Source organism: Triturus cristatus, chromosome 3_1, assembly GCF_964204655.1.
Source record: "Triturus cristatus chromosome 3_1, aTriCri1.1, whole genome shotgun sequence".
In the NCBI taxonomy this organism is placed as follows: Eukaryota; Metazoa; Chordata; class Amphibia; order Caudata; family Salamandridae; genus Triturus; species Triturus cristatus.
The window spans coordinates 578,777,866-578,793,434 of NC_140583.1; positions in this window are offsets into that span (position 1 = coordinate 578,777,866).

Consider the following 15,569-nt stretch of genomic DNA (forward strand, 5'->3'; position numbering starts at 1 on the left):
CCCATGCAAGCTCCAGGCCCCGGTCCCACCACCATGGCATGGTCCACATCATGCGGACCTGCCCTGTGGCCTAGCAGGTCCCACACATGACGCTGAGTCCTGAGTCATCAATGGCGGAGACCACATCAGTGCACACGTCATCATCGCAGGCTGCACACCCGCTCAGCTATTTCGGTGCCACTAACCCTGTGCAACGCCAGTCAGTACCATGTGGTGGTAGGCCCATGACGGCTGCAAGGCTTCGGGTGCCACTAACCCTGTGCAACGCCAGTCAGCGCCACGTGGTGGTAGGACCATGACGGCCACAAGGCTTCGGGTGCCACTGACCCTCATGGGCCCTTTATGATTGAGAACCGTGGAGTGTCCGTCATCCAGTCAGCACTGGCAGAGGGGAATGTGACGTTGTCGGCCCCTTATATTTGCGGGGTCACATGGCCTGTGACTCCTGTGCCGGATGGGTGCGGTGTGTGTGCAAACCTGCCCTCAGGGAGTGGCCGTGACATGCTGACAACTAGACCAGTGACCTGCACACCACTAGCGAGTACGCCTGCGACAGGTAGCTATGTGGGCCCCCCTCGGAGCCTAAGCGGAGTGGTCTGGCCTGGCGTATGCCGGACCAGCACAGGGCTTGCAACAATGACTCGGGGGCTCTGCCCGTGGTTCAGTCTATGTCCGGACAAAGAAGTGACTAATGCGTGTATCCCTGTTGTAGTGTCCACGGCACCCGGAACACAATAGGCAATGTAACACACTGTGACTGGAATCCCACTAGATGAGCATCATTGACGTAAGGGGAATCACTGTCCCTACATTCATCCACACATTCATACAAGAATGATGAAAGACATGACACAGCAGTGCGTTACTGGATTTTTATTGCACATACAATGGAGTTTTGCAGCGGGAGTGGTACAAGGACATGCCAAGCACACTTCACAATATGGGCCCATGGAGGGCCAGCCAGAGTCCATCCGGGGATGAGAAGTACTGCGAAAGAGGAAGGGTACAGTCCGCAGTCTGGTCGCTGTGTCATTGGTCATCAAACAGAATATGTCAGTCCTTGTCGCGGTCCAAGGTGAGTGCAGCAGAGTGTATCCGGGGTCAGTGGAAGGTCATGGGGCCATGTGTGGCACCAAGCAGAAACAGGCCAGGTGGCGGAAATGAATGCTAGTGCTTCCTTCTGAACTCAAACCCATCCACGTCCTCGAATGTGTGCTCTGCCCCACCTGTGGGTGTTGCAGTACCGTCTGCGGCACTGTGTGCCACTGACACGTCAGGGGCCGGAGGAGGATTGTTGGCCACACTGTGTGGCAGTGACACATCAGGTGCCGGAGTGAATACGCCTGCCGCACTGTGAGGCACTGACACACCAGGGGACAGAGATGTGGATGGTGTGGGGGCAGCAGCATTCATCAGCGCCACGCCTTGTGGCAGCAATGTCATAATGAGGATCTGCAGGGCATGGTAGATCCCAGCTACATTTGGACTGATGTGCAGCAGTGGCTGCCATCCTTGCCGCCTCCATCCACACCATGTCCTCCATGAGCCTCCGCATGTGTGCCAGCTCACGGCTGGGATCGCTGGAGCCACTCTGAGTGGACAGGTGTTCTTCTCGCTGCGTCATGACTGCAGCGATGTTAGTCAGGGCTCATTGGAGACCATGGAGTGGGCTGTGGGTGTCCGTTAGGGACTAGAGCTTGTCCCTGATGGGACCTAGACACCCATGGATGGCATCCAGTTTGATAGCCATGATGTCGAACCCCACCCACACCTGCCCAGCTGTCTCCTTCTGGCCCTCCAGTACACGGCGTTGGAAGGCCATGTGTTATTCCTGGGGGTCTTGGGAGACTGCTAGGGCTGTGGGTGCCTCCTTCTGGGTGGTTTGGGTAGTGGGTGGGGTCTCCTCGATGCAGCTGGGTTGCCCTGATCCTGGAGGTGAGTTGCGGATGATGTCAATGATGTCTTGGAGGGCTTGGGTGTCAATGCTGGGGGTGTCCTCCTCGTCATCAGTGAAGAGTGGCTGGAACTGCTCTGCAGGAGGTGTTGACGGTGCGCCTGCAATGTGAAGGGGAGATAGTATATTACAATGTGTCCACATGTATGTAGCCGCATGGTACATGTTGACATTCAGACAGCATGGCATTGTACATTATGACAGTCTGTTTATCAGGGCCATGACCCAGAGTCATTGTGGGTGTGCACTGTGCTCTGCTTGATTGTGCATGTGTGCCATTCTGGCCATCTCCACCCGTCCCCCCAGTACCTGGCGGTCACTCACCCTGTTGCGGTTGTGTTGTGTCCTGTCGAGCAGTGTCCGGTCCCCCGACTCAGACCACAGTCTCCATACCGATGACTGTCGACACCAGCTCCTCCATGTCATCCAGCACGAGCTGTGGCGCTGGGCTCCCTCCTCCAGTCTGCATTGCAACCTTCTGGTTGGCTGCGAGTTTATCCTTGTGTAGTATGTCAATATTATGGCATACACTTACTCTGCCTCATGTTATAATTAGATGTCAGCTTAGGAATGTTAGTGGTGTCATCTGCATGGATGGGATCTCTATGGATTAAACCTACATGAAACAACCTTCCTGTGTCCTGATGTAATTTAAGAGGAATACTTCACCTTGGTCTTGCGCTTGATGTCAATCCATCGCCTCTTGGCCTCGTCCATTGACCGCTTGTGCTCTCCGACGGCATTCACCTTGTCCACAATGTTCCGCCATATTCCATTTTTGGTGCTCAATGACACGTTGGAGGTGTTTCATCACCTCCGTGACTAGGGTCCTGTTTTCCTGTGGACTGAACTTCGTCTTCCTCTTCTTCTTGTCCTTGCCCTTCCCTGTCCCTGAGGTCCCAGGCTGGTCCCAGGCTGGTCGTCCAGGGCGCTTGTGGGGTTGCGCTCAACCTCTGCGCCTGCTGCATCCATGGTGCTTGGGTGTTGGTCAGTTTGTGTTTGATTGTTTTTTCTACTTTTATAGTGATTTTTCCCACCTGCCATGTGTGTATTGCAGGCCTGGTGCTGCTTATCGCTGATTTCCTCATCGCGCTTTGGGCCATCACATGTTTTTTAGCGTTGGGGTTTGTGTTTTTATCTCCATCGAGGTGGTTGTATCGCGGACATTGGCTGCGGTTTCAGCAGACTATTGCATGGTACCACCTTGTTGTGATTTCCATGTTGACACAGGGTTATTTTCCCGTGATAGGCTGTGATGTGTAAAGTTGCGTTAGCATTTTTTGGTGATGTTTAGCACACGTTATTGTGAATATCCCTCTTAAAGTCTTACCGATGCAGGCAAGTGATGAAAATTGCAAAAAAATTCGGCCCGGTGTCGAATTATTTCCTTTAAATTGTCTCACAATTATCATTATTTTTTTATTTGTCAACTTCCAGGCACTGCATTACAGTAATCTGGAGCATGGTCCTTGTCTATGCTCCAGGTGCCCTCCGACACTATACAGCTAATCACACATTGCCAAGGTTCTTCCGTAATACGGAAATGCAGGAGGGCTAAATAATGTTTGTACACATGCCCGCTGTTCCCCAAGGACACATTTATAATGCTACTTCAGGCGAGGAGTGCTATTGGGGAGTACATTGAATAAAGTAAAAACAAACGAAAGTCATCTTATGTTGGGTACTATGCGCTGTAAACCTTATTACACTATGAAAAAATAAACTAATGGCCGCTTGTAAGGTTATGCTGGCAGCAATTTTGCTCACAAAAACCCAACAAGGATGAATTTCCTCCTGAATATGTTTCTGAGACACACGCTCTTCACAGCAGTGCAATCCTTTTGACGGTCACGTTGCCTCCCCTCTTGTAGATGAGATGCTAACACTCAAGTGATGCACACCTATTCACCGATGACCAAGCTTTCCTTTTCTGCAAAGGAAGAAAAAGTAAGTCAATCAAAATGCAAGCCAAAGTCAGATATCTGCCTCCTTGGCCCTCGGGAAGGAGTCGGGCTTCTGCAGGCAGCTCATTTGTATTCCTTGTTTCACCTGTCTGTCCGGGTGACAGAGCTACTGCTGACTTAGCTGCGGTAAACACTGTTAATGATTCGAATGTCAATAAGCGTTTACCTCAGTAATGGGCATTGATCGCAGGCACTGGCCTGGATCCACGTGGACACATTCAACTTGTCCACGGAGGATAGCACGGGCTTCCAGTTCTTTGAATTCTGGCTTTGGCACCCTTCCTCCTCAACACTTTTCAGGTATTTCAATACACCTGTATGACATTTTTTTCTAGGATGGGTGAGCATGTCACATTTTTCCTTCCTATCCTCTCCATAAACCCTTGAGGTGATATTACTCCTGGATGAGGGAGTGGTTGCGCGTGTGCGTGCCAGTTGGTGTGTGTGCTGTACCTGTTGTGGATATGAAGGGGAGTAGCCAATAAATGAAAATGTGCACACTTTGAAAATGTCCACACTTTGAACCATCAAATTAAAAGCATCGCTCCCTCAATGTGACCACTGCCAACATTTCCTAGAAAATTTCCACTCGACCTTACATCTTTCTTTCATCCAGAAATCCATCCATCCTTTAGACCTTTCCATTTATTCTTTCGCCTTTTACTTCATCCATCTTTCCAGAAATTCATTGTTTCGCCTTTCTGTCCATCCTTTCACCCGCCCATCACCCTTCTTTTCAACCTTCCATCTTTCTTTCACCCTCCCTTCCTCTAATTTTCTTTTCTTTCAACTCGAGTTAACCATCCCTTCCACTATTATATCTTTTCACCAATATTTCCTTGGACCTACTTCTTTGCTTAGTATTGGTCTCCCGTACTTTCATTGTTTTTATTGGTTTCTTTTGACCTCTTTCTTCCTTCTTAGCTATGTTTCTTCCTTCTATCCCCTCTTAACGTGTTTCTTACCTCTGTTTCTTCCCCACTCGCTCCTTCAGTTTGATTCAATCTCTATTTTTCCCATTTCCATTACCTCCTCATCCCTCCCTTGCTTCCCTTCATTACACATACAAGGCATCCCTGTCTCACCAGACACTCATACCACGTGACCTGAAACGTGGAGCATATATTGCTCCCACCCCCCTCCAACCTCCTGTTTTCTCTTTGTCTTACCTGATGAGATGCGGGTAACAAGTGCAGGCTGGTTGCGGTGCTGCAGTCTTTTCTTGATGTTCGTTTTTGTTTTTTTGACTTGTTGTGGGGTGTTGCCTCCGATCTGAGCGTGCTGGGCAAGGTGGGGCCGGCCCTAGCAGCGATGGTCCCTCCCTCACCGCGTGTGGAGTAGCGGTGCGCTCTTGGCGGCAGAGCGTGCGGGGCCCGGCTGACGGAGTCACCGGCTCTGTGTGGCTGGGGCTATCTTTCCGGGTTGTAGGCTGGAAAGGGAAGTGTCAGCAGTGGGGACTGCGGGGCTCCTCGGCTGGCTGTTTCATGCAGGGCCAGTCCTAGGATATGTGGGGCCCAAGTCAGAAGAGGCAGCCGCGGCCCGTGGAGGGAGTTCCGTGGGGCGGTAAGGCGGGGTGGGGGAGGGGCAGGGTGGGGGGTTCTAAAAACCGGAATATGGATAATTACAGGTAAGTAAACAATTAAATAAATAAAACGAATTTCGTAGCGCAAGTAGCATCGCAAAATGCGATGCAGCGCGCTACGAAATTCTTTTTATTTATTTAATTGTTTACTTACCTGTAGTTATCCATATTCCGGTTTTTAGAACCCCCCACCCTGCCCCTCCCCCGCCCCGCCTTACCACCCCACGGAACTTCCTCCACGGGCCGCGGCTGAGAAAAGCAATATGCAAGGCTTCTATAATTAGAATAAGATTTAACCTCACAGGAAGTGACATCATAGGAAGTAATATCAATTCACCATTATTTATATGGCATTGATTAAACAAGCCAGGACTATTGGCTTTGTCAGTGGTTATTAGTTGTATAAGATGAATAAGCAACATCTGCGGCTTCCTTGTATATAATATTGAAAATGCTTCGGTTCTGAAATGATGAGACTGAGAGAACTATATTGAGTCTCATTGAAGTTACATTAAAGGCAGTGAAGGCCGGCACTGCTGCAGAGTCAAAAATTGTTTTTTCACTATGCGGATTAGGGTAAAAAAAGAGAGCGGCCCGTCTCATCATCTGTTTTTCAGAACTTGTGCAGACACTTGATCAATTTATTTGTAGGAAAGCTTAAGGACATGAATGTAGCGCCCCTTTTCAATGTCCATTTAAATTTACTACCAGGTCCAAAACTCAAGTGACCCAGCACACTTTAAACCCTGCTCCATCCACTTTTACATGATGATCATGCCACAAGGCATGCACCTCATGTCTCACTGCCATACTCACACCTATCTGCTCCCCCTACACCTTTTTCCGTTTGTCTTGCCCCTTTTATTCGCCTCTCTGCTCCCTTTACATTTGTCCTCGGTGAGCAGTTCCCATTGTGATGCACCGCCATTCTATCCATTGCTGTGCCCCTGCAGGATATTCAACCTTTTATTCATACAGGGGCAGGGATACTTCACAGGCAAGGGCACTTAAATGACCTGTCCGATTGCTGTCATCAATATGCAGATGCAGCCATTAGGCCCACAGAGAGGGACAAGCAGGGGAGATTGATAACAAAAAGAAAATTATAAACTCTTAGGGGGCCCCCTGGGCCTCAATCGTCTGGAGTCTTCAAAGGTGCGAGGTGCCATGGCTGCGAGCAGGCCCAAGGCCCTGGGCAGCTGCCCACGCTGCCCATGCCTAGCGCCGGCCCTGGTTTCATGATCCTGTGCATGGTAAGGGCCTCGAAAAGGCAGTTTTAAAAATAATTTCTCTACCCTGCTTATTCTTTTATGATTGGGTATTAATTTTTTTTACTAATTCTGGCACGTTTTTATTGGAAGTCTGGGGTTTCCTCCCAGTTTATGTCACATGTTCTGGTTGATCCTTTGTGTTGGGAGTGTCATCTATAAGGAGGTTGGAGGGGCTGGGGCAGTGGCGGCTCCTCCATAGTGGCGTTTGGGTGTCGCCCGCTGCTTTCTCGCAGTGCGAGAAGCAGAAATATAAAATGGTAAAAACCACCACAAGTGCTTGGTTGGGGGTGGGAGGGTGGGTGGTCGTGCTCTAGGGCAGGGGGAGTAGCTTACCTACTGTTGTGGGTACTGACTGTTTGGTCGGCCCCTGGAGCTGACCGAACAGTCAGTACCCACAACAGTGGGTAAGCCACTCCCCTCTGTCCTCGAGCACTACCGCCCACTCTCCCTTTTTCTCTATGTAGGAGAAAATGGCGTGGCTGGGGCGCTCTCCCCTGCGCCTCACTAATCACAACGCTGCCATTGCGTTGTGATTGGCGGAGGGGAGGGAGGCTGCCTTTCCAGATGACGAGGAGAGCAGCAGGAATTGGCGCAGGATGGCTGGAGTCGGGAGTCGGACTCGGACCTATCTAGAAGCTGAGTAAGTTTAATTTGATATTTTTATTAAACCCCTCCAGCCTACTCCCATCCCCCCTGCGACAACCCCATTTCCACCCCTGCCTCCACCCGCCAGTAATGCCGGCCGGTAGCACTTGTTTTAGTACTGCGTATGGTTTCACTTTCAAAAACATTATGAAACTCAGCCTGAGTTTGCCACTTCAGTAGGCTCCTTATCTTGTTTGTTGTATGGGCCCAGGAGAAGGAATGAACCAGTTTTGGGAAACAATAAATGTTGACACACTGGATCGGAGGTCCTCGTAAATTAGTAAGTGTCTCTTCTCATCGCGTGTCCCCATTTGCTCGCCAGTTGCGTCTGTAGCTTTCCTCCGTGTCTAGTGCCTGGTAGAACTACGATCTCATGATTTCTCTTGTCAGTTAGAGCCCTATCCTGTTTTTCACAACTGCTACCATTTGGCTAATTTCTTTCCTGTAAGCACTTTCGTTGTCGTTCTTTTGCTGGTGCCAGTTTTGTGGTGCACTAGCCTGTCACCAGTGGTGTTCTTCCTGTTTTATAGTGCTTATGCCTGGTGAATAGATTGTGCATTTATGCAGATGTGTGCTTCTGGCCACTTAAGGAAAGTTTTTTTGCTATCCAGGAACCAAGCAGTGTGCAAACTTGGTTCTCGACAAAGGGTCATTACGATCATAAAGTGCCAAATTTGCCATTTCTGCTCTTTGCATTTTTCATTCGTGATGTTTTAAAACACAGGTATTGTTGTTGGCATATGAGTGACCCACAATGCTTCTGGTTGACTGCTTCTGGCAATCCCCATTTCACAATGTTAGCAACCTGTGTATACTTCACAACAACATGAAAAACACTCTATATTGCTCCTGAATCAGTAGATCACCATTGCCTTTGAAGTGATTGTCTCACGTTTTTACTACCTATTTAGGGTGCACAACACTACATAGACTCCCAATTTCTACCCCCTGAATATTTGCAGGGGTGGCTCCTTAACTAAGGCGGAGGAGCGTAGCCCCACTGCCTTTCAGCACTGAAAAAACAGGAAAAATTAAATGAAAATAACGCAAGGTTATTATCATTTTATTTTTCCCGTGCTGAGGCAGTTTTCCGGGGTGGGCTGCTCTTACGACAAGAGCAGGGGGAGTGGTGATGAGCACACCTTGTAAGTGTGCATGAATGGTTGACCGGCCGCCTCGGGCCAGCCAAACAACCATGCACACTTGGAATGTTCTACACCCAGGCGGCATTACATCCTGGGTGGAGAACATGCCCAGGCTCTCATTCCCTGTCTGAGCACCGAACCACGGTGCTCAGACCCATCACAATGCCTTGCAGCGGATGAATGTAAAAGCAGGGAGGATCCTGGCATTACATCATTGTGATTGGCTTAGGGAGCCTGGTTGCTTCCTGCTTTTCTTTTTTTTTGCAGCTTTTATATAGCACAAACTCGAACCGAAGGTATTGGAGCGCTTTATATGAGCACCAGTTACGTTACACAAGGACACATTCATTATTTGGTAGGCGCAGGGAGATTGTGTGATTTGCTCAGAATAACAGGATGCTGAGCCAACGGCGAGGCTCGAAGCCGGTTTGTCTGCAGCTCTAGCCGTAAGGCTACATCCTCTTCCCTGTTAGCAGAGAAGCCAGGAAAAGAGGACGGAGGTGGCCGGCAGGTAAGTGAGCCTATGCTTTTTTAAACCTCCCCCCCACCTGCTCCCCTCCCACTACTGATTCACAAGAGCATCCGCCACTGAATATTTGTATGCTTCGTTACTATAGAAGATGCCTTACCAGACCACCAAATAAGTAAGAACTGATGCCGGAAACAGGCTCCCCGTCTAAACGGCATGATAGAAACATTCTTGTCATTTATCTTTACATGTGTAAAGATATTCTCTTTACAGTTCTGTGTGTCTACCATTATGTAAGGAAAAAGACTATAACGTTCAAGAAACGTCCAAATATTGAAGTAATCCGTCAGGCTTTTCCACTGGATTCAAGTTAACTGCCCCACAACCCACTGAGTGATTGACTAAACAACTTTCTCTGAGACTATGTGAATAGCTCCATCCGGCTCCCCTGTAGCAGTCTCTGTTGGAGCTCATTCACTCCCCTCTCAACAAGAGTCCCTCGAGCAGTGGCCACACTGGATAGGTCTAGAAGGGCATAGCCACGGCAGTCCAGCCGAACTCTGCCGACAGTCCCAACCCAGAAGAAGACACCTTTAGACACATTCTGAACTCCAGAGAAGGTCTTAAACTAGCCCATCATGTTTACATTTCAGGCTTTTGGACTCTGCAAACAGAATCTAAAGTTTTTAACCTAAAAAGGAGGTGGTTGGGTGGCAATACATCATGTCTCGTCGCAGATGTGAGGACAGGAACAAAGAGGGGTACATGGGGTTATTGCAACTTATAAGGCTGATTGAGAAAAAACCCTTTTCTGATTAAATGAAATATAAAAGAAGAACGAAACGAGAAGATCTGGTATTAGCAGTGATTTGCTTTTACTGTTACTAGTCCTGTACAATTACGGATTTATACACTCTTCTTGTTGACGGACTGTGGTGCTGAACCATATTAGTGGTTGTTTGTGTTCTATCCCCTTTAGTGGGGAGCTGCTCCTGGACAGGGGGCCCTTTTGGTTTATTAGCTCGCATTCTTGTCTATCATTGATATTGTATGGGTGATTTACGGTACAGGTGCTGCATTTCGTGTATGGTCCACTGTCCATTGCTTTAGATTCAAACTTATAAGGTTGATTCCTGTCCCCTGTCCCACCCTTGGGGGAGGTTCCCCTGGATCTTCATTACCTCCTGAAGCTTGGAACCTTCTCCTGATGGAAATAAGGTAGACAAAGGGCGAGGCCACATTCACAGTGGGTGGTAAGAGCTCCTGGAAAGCATGCCTCCAAAATCTGTTTTTACGACGGATCATGAGAAAACAGGGAAACCTTTGCAAAAAGGCCTGCTGACTGCCCTTCACTGGGCTGAACATGCACTTCATTCTCAACCTGTACTCTCATTGCAAATCACTCAAAAGCCACCGTCTGGAAGCATGGACTGTAAATAGTTCAATCTTTCGATCGAAAGTGATTAAATAAAGAATTGTGCTATTCTTTGTTCTGCGCTTATGTTTTTGTTCTGCATTTTGCTGTATGGCCAGCGTTTTGTTTTGTATGATCATATATTGTGCTTTCCTAATGCTTGCTCAGGGCTTGGTGGAGTCCTGTGCAGAGCGAATGGTTCTGTGAGGCGAAGATTCTGTCAGTCTGTTGTATATCGTATGGGGGCGTTTGATGGTGCACTGTCTTATAACTAGTATATTTTCATAATGTAAATGCTCTTTTAGCCACAGACCTTTTAGGGCTACACTGGCCTATAACAGCTGCTTGATGTTCCCTTGTGTAGACATCCCCTCCACGCTTTCCCTCTTACGAAAGATTTCTGCAGGGTTTGTATTCTACTGCTTTTGAAATGTGATGCTTCAATTTTCTTTTCAGAGCAGAGCAGAAAAGTAAGAACAATAGTCCTATTCAATCCAAACTAGAAAATAATTTGTCTTTCACATTGAACTGTGAAATGATGCAACCCACATCCTAATTATCCCATGCATCTGGCAGCCTGATTCATGTGTCCCATGTCTAAGGGCCTATTCATTAATTTGACATTCTGAACATTTCTCCAGTCAACCTCCTTGCGGTTTCCGACTGCTGCAATCATGACACTCACTAGTCGCATTGACGTTGCACAACAGCACACTTTGTTATTGCGTTGGTTGCCACCCAGTTTATGCAATCATCGCTTATTACATACTTCCCAAAAATTAGACCTTTAACTAATAATGTGAAAAGGATAACGAAATCTACGTAGTACAACAATGCCATTGTGTTATCCTTAACTCTAAGCCAGTAAGTAAAGTGAAGTGAAGTGAAGATGTTATTGTTCAGTTAATAAAAACTTACAATTAAAACACCTTTGTACAATTCTTCTTACATTTCATGCATAATCAATTCCATATCCTTATATTAAAACCACGTAATTAAAAGGTACTTTTCATCAATTCATAAAAACCAAGAATATATAAAACAATCCTCATTGTCCACAGTTAAGCAGTTTCTTCTCCACTATTTCAATAAACTTCAAAAGTCTGCCCGTGAATTGCAAACTTTCTCCTTGTATCCTGGCTATGACTGCTTGTTCACATGTTCGTATCATTTGTCTATTAAAGTCCGACCTTAACAGCCTCCTACGTTCATCTATTAGAGCAGGGCAGCTACAAATGATATGGCAAATATCTTCTCTCTTATGGTTACAGAAGCGACACATCCTCTCACTACTCATCATTTTCCATGCAGGGGCGTCTCCAAGAAATAGGCTATTTCCAAATCGGAGATTAATAAACTTCAGCTTTGCCCTTTGGCTATTTGAGTCTCCTACATAGCTCTGAGGTTTTAAAATACCGTACGAAGCAATAACTGTCCACGCATGGGATCTGTTTGCCAATACTGCTTTATCCAATAAAGACAACAGTTTTTTACTGCACCCATTTATGACTTTATTAAAAGCCACCTGTGAGAGGGGTAAGGCCCATAGTTGTGCCTTGAACGTGTCTATCGCCAGTTTAAAATATTAATGAGCCTGCTTATGTTTATTATCACATATTGCCTCCCAGACCACTGTCATAAGCGAGAAGTTATTATCCCTTTTAGTTTTATGGCAGAATTTTAAATATGCTCCTAAGCTGTTTAGGTTCTGTTGTTTAAGTCCGAACTCAAGTCGAATTTGCGCTGGTGAAGTTTGTTGAGGTAGATTAAACAGGCGTCGGTAGGTCCCTGTCACTAGTTTATCTATGGTGTTGTCAGCACATCCTCTTAATGTCTCCACTCCATATGCGAGAGTAAGCCAGTAATGCATTGACATTAACACTCTAATTGATGCCCGCACATTGCCCTTCAGCAGCATGGATATTTTTTACGTTTACCTTGAATGTTTTCTGTCATTCTGAAGGAACTACTTAAATGAAAAAAATGCACAGGTTTCTATGTATCTCAGGAAAGACCATGTGAACTAAACATATTTCAGATGCAGAAAGGCAATTTCTGAGTTAGCCATGATTTGTTAGGGCTTGCGAGGCACTATTGTTCACAAAAAGGGCTTGGAGTCCGCCCTCTGTTTACCATTTGTTGACTGCTAGATCACTTTTTCTTTGCAGCTTCCTAATTGGACAGCGCAGGCCACTTCCTGTTTCTTCTCCAGCACATGGACTAAGCACAGATTGATTGCGCTTAATTAGTGTCTCTCCGTTGGTCATGCTATGATTCAAGCACTCCCACTCACCACTTCTCCGGGCTGCTGACACCCCTCACCCCACTCCTTGCTTGTTTATAGGGTAGGCACCTTTCCTGGGCCATTGTTTTCCACTGTTCACAACATCTATCTCTGTGGCAGGGAGACAAAAGCAGGTCCCTTCAGTGAGCACTTCTGTACACTATTCTTCAAATGTGCTGTACTTTTGAACCATCATTTTCATTGTATGGCTCCTCCATGGTGCTGCTTGCTCATTTTGTTTGGTTGACGCTTTATGAGCCTTTGAGACCCCCCCTAAATCCCACCCTGTATTTCTTATCCCATTCCGGAAGGATCTCTCCTCTCTGTCTGAAGATAAACATACTCTCCCAGTGCGCAGAATGATCTCGTTTCCCCCATGATGAACGATCTCTGCAGTTTTCGTTTTCCATGCTACTGCAGACATCATGGGGCATATTTACAAGGCAGTAATGCCAACAGAATGTCACATTTTCTGATGTTCTGGTGGCGTTAACTTCTTCGCCTTATTTACAAGGCAGTATTAAGCCACTTAACATGGCTTAACACCACTTTGTAAATAATGCTCCTATTCATGCAGCACTTAGGGCCTCATGTAGGTAGCATACCAGTTACCACTTCTAAAATACCGAACGTTACCGAATCGGTATTTTAGAAGTGGTAACTCGTATGTAGGTAATGAGTCGGTATTTTTTAACGATTCGTTACAATTCGGTAATTACCGAATCGGTATTTACCGATTCGGTAATGAGGCATACCTTCCCATTGATGGGAAGGTATGCCTCATTACCGAATCGGTAAATACCGATTCGGTAATGGTGGAGAAAATGCAAGGGTGGCAGGGTGACACATTGACACCCTGTTGCACCCCTGATTCGGCCATGTGTGCACATGTGGCACACATACATGCCCTAAGGGCATGTATGTATGCCACATTGCACACTGCTACGCGCTTCAAAATGCATACACACATACATTAACTATTTACCACCAACTATAAGTTGGTGGTAAATACCGACTCCTAAACACACCCACACACTCCCCCTACATATCATTTCTGGAATCGGAATTTACCGATTCGGTAAAATTACCGAATCGGTAAAATTACCACATCGGTAACGTTACCGATTCGGTAATTTTACCGATTCGGTAGTTTTACCGAATCGGTAAATTCCGATTCCAGAAATTGACCCCCTACATACCAATAGCCAAAATACCGGTCGGTAACGGTATAATTACCGAAAATCGGCCGTTACCGACCGGTATTTGGCTACCTACATGAGGCCCTTAGTGTGAAAAGGGCGTGCAATGAGGGTTGCAGTGGGAGTTTTGCCGCAACACCCTTTGCTTTTTGAAGTTGCCCCATATTTATAAAGTATGGGGCAGCGCCAAAAATACCACCAGGGAATACCTGGTCTTGAGCAGGCGATACGAAGAGAAATGTTTTATTTCTCTTCGTATTTTGCTCTATCCATGTGTGTTGCATTCTGCAGCACACATAGATAGAGAAAATCATCTGCAAAGATTGTTTATGTGCAGTAAGATTAGGCATGCCCTGGGTAGATGCAGTTCTGTACAGTTGACTTAATCCTTTTCTGAAAGAAGCGCCTCCTGCAGGCGAGGGCACGAATCTGTGTCCAACCCATCAAAGATCAAAGTTCTGGCCTTTTTACAGGTCCAGCGATGCGCACCTGAGTTCTCAGTGAAACGTTCGTTTTATGTAACACTAACTTCTAGGGGTGCTGGCCCGGAAAGAAGAACATCCGGGCATTGCAAACAAGTCTTTGAGTCTGGCCTACATGACTGGTTCTGCTCCAGACAAGCTGGCCTAGCAAGCTCCGCCCTGTCAAGAAGTCTCCTGATTTCCACATTGATTGCCACTGAGTCACGCCCACTTCTAACAACACAAAACATTCAATAGAGAACTACTAAATCCAACGTGAAATATCCTCTATCGCAAGGCAGTCCAACTATTTCTCTATGCATACATATTTCTTCAGGGATACTAATGTAACATGTAACGGAATTCGATTTCAGTTGCATTCCACATTAATCTCACACATTTGCACGAAAATCAAGACAAACGCATAGCCCTTGCAAGCGATTGACAGTTAGTCCAGATTATTAGTGACGTAATGCTTCCACAAAAAATTGCATATTTGTATTCTTAAAATATCATTTAGATATTTTTTTTAATGTAGTTTAACAGATTTAGGCATTGTCCCAGCTCATTACGTGACAAAATAGATGTTAGGCTGCAAAACAAACAGTCAGACTTTGCTTTGAGCTAATAAAAAAGTGTCTCTCCAGCTCTCAAAGATCTCAAGTGGTTGCCTGTGGCACAGAGAATAAAATTCTGATTTCTCATCACCGTCATCAAATTTATGAGAGCTTTGACCCTAACTAGTGCCTGGCCCTAGGATGCAAAATGATTGCATGGGCTGGATTTAGCCGTTAACCTCAGGAAGGGAGGTTCATCTGATTGCTGGGTGAACCACAACGAAATGAAACTCGTTCCCGGACCTAAACTGATCTTGGATCATGAGATACCTGATCTATCACATAGGATCTTCAATCATTCAATGAGAGACTCATTCCGACTCGCATTACAGCTATTGGCACAATGACAAAAGAAAGACCTTCATAAAAAATAAATAGGAAGACATATGATATATTTGAAGAATAAAACAAGGATATTTTTGACCACCACAACACACTTATTTTATCCATCACATATTCCTGATATACATTGGGAAAGTGATGGTCAGTCAATCTGGGGCCAAATTACCTACAGGTTTGCTCTGTTCCTGTTTTCGCAGCCACACTCCTTTATTTAAGTGCTTC